The sequence below is a fragment of the Grammomys surdaster genome, unplaced genomic scaffold (assembly GCF_004785775.1).
Source record: "Grammomys surdaster isolate TR1022 unplaced genomic scaffold, NIH_TR_1.0 343, whole genome shotgun sequence".
In the NCBI taxonomy this organism is placed as follows: Eukaryota; Metazoa; Chordata; class Mammalia; order Rodentia; family Muridae; genus Grammomys; species Grammomys surdaster.
In genome coordinates this window covers 2,537,002-2,542,804 of record NW_021604762.1, presented here as the reverse complement: position 1 = coordinate 2,542,804, position 5,803 = coordinate 2,537,002, and the positions used below count along the sequence as shown (strand labels likewise).

The 5,803-nt window shown below is 45.0% G+C and overlaps 1 protein-coding gene across 4 annotated transcripts in view; it reads right to left on the bottom strand.

The window, feature by feature from the left end:
• Lclat1 (lysocardiolipin acyltransferase 1) overlaps nt 1-5,803 on the bottom strand; it is a 146,907-nt gene that overhangs the window by 107,224 nt on the left and 33,880 nt on the right. Inside the window, exon 1 of one of the 4 annotated variants that reach the window (XM_028779003.1) lies at nt 1,446-1,575. The exons of 2 other annotated variants lie outside the window; for them this stretch is intronic. The gene's annotated coding sequence lies outside the window, so the exon portion shown is untranslated. Of the gene's footprint in view, nt 1-1,445; nt 1,576-5,803 lie in introns of those variants that run through there. One more of the 4 variants, XM_028779005.1, reaches the window with a different exon arrangement.

The window sequence follows — 5,803 nt, the reverse complement described above, 5'->3', positions numbered from 1 at the left end:
CTTGAAAAACCAAACCAAACCAAACCAAACCAAAAAAAAAAAAAAAAGAAGCAATCGGGTTACCACTACATATAACCTCAATCCTAGGCCAAACTGACCCTATTTCCCAAGATTCAATTTGGAAGAGTCCCTCCTAACATCTGCAGGAGCCAACCTTTAGAACCGGTGGGAAGAGGGATCCCCATCATATGCTCAACTTAAAGCCATGTGGAAATCACAGTGCAAGATACACTGGGCACCCTTGAGACAGACACCATCTGGACGGAAGCTAAGTGCTCTGTGATGTTTTCAATTCCTTTACTAATTCAAAACCATACAAGCCTAAAGCCTGGAGTGATAGCTCAAAGGTTAAGCACTTACTGCTCTTCTAAGGGGTTCCCAGCACCCACATTAGGTGACTCAAAAAACATCTGAAACTCCAGCTCCTGCACATTGCATGGTGAATATAAACTCATGCAGCCTCACATACACAAATACAATTTTTTTAAATACACGAATGTGCAAAGTCATCAAAACAGTATTTTTAAAAGTAGTCCAACTCTTTAAACTTTTTTATGACAGGTGTTTCTTTGCCAAAACACGTGATGGATATGAGTGGGAAGCATTTTATCTTGGTAATGCCTTCACCAATTTCTATTTCAATCCTTTTCCTGGACTTAACTGAATGCAAAACTCAGATTTGTCTACATGCAATCATATCTGACTAAGCCTCCAGGCAAGATCCAGGAAACAAAACAGCTTCACAACCACAGAGAAACACCTTATGTCTTGTCTTTATTGCTTCTGGTCAAACATAATCTTAGATGTTAAGATACAACCTGAAAGACCAAACCTGCCAGGTGGGCGTGGTGAAGCTCGCCTGTTATCGCACCAATACTAGGCCAGAGGCAAGGACCATGAATTGGGAGGTCAGCCCTTAGCAAGAGCGAATGCTGATAAAAAGAAAAATTGGATTCGACCTCAGCTTTCAATGTACCCTATCTTTCCTTCTGTGACACTGCCACCTAAACCTAGGGCAGACACCTCTGTCACCCGCAAGAAACAAACAGCTTGATCCCTTAAAAAGTCTCTTGTGGACTTTCCACGTGGCGACCCTTGGGAAGCCTTGTGCACCTAGAATCTGACCCTCGGCACACCTCAGACGGTGTTTGGGGACCCAGCAGCTCCCGGGTTTCGCCGAGGTGTTGTGTGGACAGGAAGGTGGCTGTGAGGACAGACCAGGCACCCGACGCTCCTCGACCACGCAGCCTGCTCAGCTCCGGAGGCCTCCGCCTCCCTAGAGTCGCTAGTCCTAGTCCTCTACCCAATTCCGGGGAGTGACCGTCCCCCAGGGCCCACCCGAGAAGGTCTGCTCTCGGGAAAAGCAACCGAGCCGCAGCTCCCCATCCGCCCACTCGGGAAAAATCCCTTGGCCGCCGCCATGTTCCCCGCGCCGAAGCCCGCACCTGACACCGCGGGCCGCGCACCTGGGATACGCCGGGAAAAACGCGCGTTGTCGCGGGGACACTGGGACTAGACTGCGACTCCACGGGGGTCACAACCTGCGAGAAGAACCCGCCGCTAATTCATCCCGAAGCGGGGAGGCGTCGAGCCCGTCGCCTTAGTAATGCGTCCCTCCAGGCTCCACCCTGATTGGCTACCGGCGCTGTGACGCAAGGCGTCTCCGGCTGCGTGGGAAGCCCTTGAGCCGGGCGCTCCGCCCCTGCTCTGCAGCCCGGAGAGACCCCGAGCTTCAACTAGGCTCCTTTAAAGGAGCCGCGCTCCATATCAGTCTGTCCAGCTGCAGAGATGCCTGCCAAAGCTTGTAGCAAGAAACCAAACATTAGAACTCAGAGATGGTCTCCGGGGAACCTAACAGCTACGACGGGATGACAAATCTAGAACACTCATTTGCAAGCCTAACGTTTACTCCTGGAATCAAAGAGCAAATTGGCATCCAGCCAATTCTAGAACCTGACTTTCTGCTGTTTCAAAATTCAAGGCATTTTCAACACCTGAGGTTGCCTCATGGAAGACAAATTGGAGGGAATCATTTGCAACTCTTACTTTCTTGCCCCAAGTAAAGAGCAAATGATCACGCAGCCAGTTCGAGAACCCGGGTCCTGATGGTGTAAGCTCCTTCCTTCATGCAACCCCTGAGGTTGCATGATGGAAAACATATCAGAGACACTAATTTACAAGCCTTATTTTCTTGCCCCAAGTCAAAAAGCAACTCCACATTCTGTGGTGCACAACTGTTGCTAATTCAACAGTGTTTACTCAACTCTCAACTTTTCTTCCTCCTCTGGATGGCCCAATCGGTTTTTGTAGTTGTTGCTGCTGTTGTTTTTGTTTTTTGTAGGATACTCTTCTTGAAAGGCCTTTGTGTCTTTCTACAGTGTTGGATCTGACTCCAAACCTACAAGACTAAGCATCTGGATGCTAGAGGCTGGTTAATTTAACCTCTTTGCATTTCCCCTGCACAATACCTTCTTGCTGACTTTTAACAAATAATAGAAGTCTTTAAAACTAATAAGCGTCCACACATAGCCCACAGAGCCTTTCAACAGCTTGTCATGTATGTTTATACATTTAATCTGCTTATTTAACATGAGACTGAGAGAAATGCGTTAAGTTCAGGGTAGGCTTGCGTGGTAGTGCATGCCTGTAACCCCAGCAGTCCCCATAGCAATGCCAAGAGACTGCCTTAGTAAGACTTTGTTGTTGTTGTTGTTGTTGTTTTGGTTTGGTTTGTTTTTGGTTTTTCGAGTCAGGGTTTCTCTGTGTAGCCCTGGCTGTCCTGGAACTCACTCTATAGACCAGGCTAGCCTCAAACTCTCAAACTCAGAAATCCAATTCGCCTCCCTCTGCCTCCCAAGTGCTGGGATTAAAGGCGTGTGACACCACCGCCCAGCCTTCTCAGCAAGACTCTTAAATTTTTAAAAAGAAATGCAAGGTACGTTCCCGAAGAGAATCAGCATTGCATATCTTGACTTTTATTCAATATTTAAGTATTTGAGATGTGCCACAATCGTATTAGAAAATGAAAACTACAACAAAGGAAAAACACCAGTACAAAAATTCAGTTATCCCTATGAGGTTGAATGGACCTCATTTTTGTCTCTAAACTCAAGAGTTCTGGAAAATCTTAGGTTTTTTTTAAGGTTTGTCATTGTTTTGAACTGAACATGGTGATCCCCCAGAACCTCTCAAGAGTGCATGGCCGTGAGTTCTCTGAGGACTTGAAGCATCTATGCATAGCCTTTCCTCTACTGGAGACTCTTCTTTTGTTCTAATGAATTAAAGGAGAATGGGTTCTTGGGACTCCAAGAGAGCGCCATCAATTTAGATCCTTTAACCAACATGTCTCAAAAAAGAAAAAGAAAAATAGCAGAGTACTTTTCTTTCCCCGGTGTGTGGTTATTTAAGACCAAAAAGAAAAACAAAACAAAACAAACAAACAAACAAACAAAGCTGAACAGTGGTGGCTCACAACTTTAATCCCAGCACTGGAGAAGCAGAAGTAGTCAGAGCTCTGTGAGTTCAAAGCCAGCCTGATCTATAGAGAAAATTCCAGGACAGCCAGAATTACATGAAGAAACTCCATTTTGGGAAAAAAAAATGTATGTGTGTGTGTGTGTGTGTGTGTGTGTCCGAGTGCACACATATACAATTGTAAGACACGTAGGGAAAGGACTGAAGAAGAAACGTGGATGCTTACATACAGCAATCTCTCCTTCAGTCCTTGCAGCCTAAGAATCAGCTCAGATCTTGAAATTGGGCAGCAGATTAGAATTTTCCATTGCGGTAACGTCTGATTCCACTCTTTTACTTACCGCTCATCTGCTGAAACTACATATTATACAGCACCCTCATTGTCTGCCCACATACCTCATGTCTAAAGAAAAAAAAAAATGCTACGTTCCATCAGCCATCTTCATAAGGTCAGGTCAAGATCCCTGGCTGCCACTTCAACCTTGTGATCCATTATGGTAATGAGATGGTCACTGCGTCTCAGAACTGTCTCAGCTCTTCTGGCATCTTTCACTCCCCAGTGCTACTATTATAACAACAGTCCCCGCTAGACATGTCCTGCTTTGAGAAGACAAACACCTCTGAGCTTCTCAATGATGCTGTTACTCTCTGGCAGAGCCTTGAGCCTTGGGGTGATAAACAATGTCACCCAGGCCCTTGCTGAGAGACAGAGGAAGCCAGAAAAGTTTCTAGTCAGTTGACCAATCCATTTGAAGATTCTCTAATTTTTTTTTTTCCATTCCTACATCCTCGTTGTACCATGAGAGCTCTGGGATCTCTCTTTCAACATGGTCATTTGCTTTCCCTGGATTTTAAGAATCATCCCAGCAGTATATTAGAATTGGCTCCCAGAACTCGAACCATGGGAGGTGGGGCACTAATTTCCCTCCTCGATTGTCAAGATGAGATTTGCCACACAAACCCAAGTAAGTAAACCCTGTATCTTCCAACAAAGTGAAAGAGGCCTGCTTGAATCTGAGGGTTCAAAGTTCTCAAGAAAGCCTCACTCCTGCCGGGCAGTGGTGGCGCACATCTTTAATCCCAGCACTTGGGAGACAGAGGCAGGCGGATTTCTGAGTTCGAGGACAGCCTGGTCTACAGAGTGAGTTCCAGAACAGCCAGGGCTATACAGAAAAACCCTGTCTCAAAAAAACAACAACAAAAACAAACAAACAAAGCCTCACTCCAAGGCCCAAGGTTCTACTGTTTCTGTGTCAGTACTCCAACTTTGGCATTGGAAATATGTCCAAGATGACAATCTAGCTCTTTGGGGCTACACCTAGTCTTCAATTAGGATGCAAGTGTCAAGAGTCTTTTTAAAATCTGCTGAACATGTCTTCCAATATCAACATGTTGCTTGCTTAAAAATAGCCACCCATTTCCAATTCCTCACAGTAAGTATTTTCTTCAAACCTGTCAGTCACCAACGACTGTGCAGCTAACACACTTCTTCTCCTGCACCCTTCCCTTATTCAGAAAAGTCATCTGCCACGATAGCCCAGGTACTGCTCCAGTAAGTAGCCATGGGATCAGTTGCCGTTGCCTAGCAATGGGATTTGTCCTCGTTTCCATCCTGTCCTTTTGAGAAGCCCATCTTTAGGTGCTTTCCTAGAACCACCTCCTACGGGTGGCTTCCTGGAAAAGGAGGCTGAAGCAGAGAGGTGTGGCCTGGATTAAAGGTGTGTACCACCAAGCCTGGATCTGGGACTTGCTTTTTCCCAGATGACCTTGAACTCAAAGATCTTCTTGCCTTGATCTCCTGAGATTCATAACCACTATGCCTTGAGATCTCCATGCCAAGATCCAGGTCAGAAACTTGAATCTCCCAGACTCAAGATCAGGATCACAGGTAAGCTTTCCAATTCTGGATTGTAGTTCATTCCAGATATAGTCAAGTTATAGCCAGGAATAGCCACTACAGTGTATGTCTTGCCTTTTTAACTTTGAGGTAGGAAATAAAAATGTACCCCTAAGTTTATAGGATGGTACTAATCTACTCTGCTACCCAAAAGGGTAATTTCTCTGCAGTTTCTAAACCTTTCTTGATTTCCTACAATATATTATACAGCTGATAAATAGCTCAACCTCATGAGTCTTTGATTTAATTGGCACATTTAATAGGACACTCTACAGTGGTCAGGAAAACAGGATTACAAATAGTAAACCCCACATTCTAGTTGTTTTGTTACTATTAAATACCTATATGGCCACATAATTGCTGTTTCTTCTTCTTTTTCTTCTTCTTCTTCTTCTTCTTCTTCTTCTTCTTCTTCTTCTTCTTCTTCTTCTT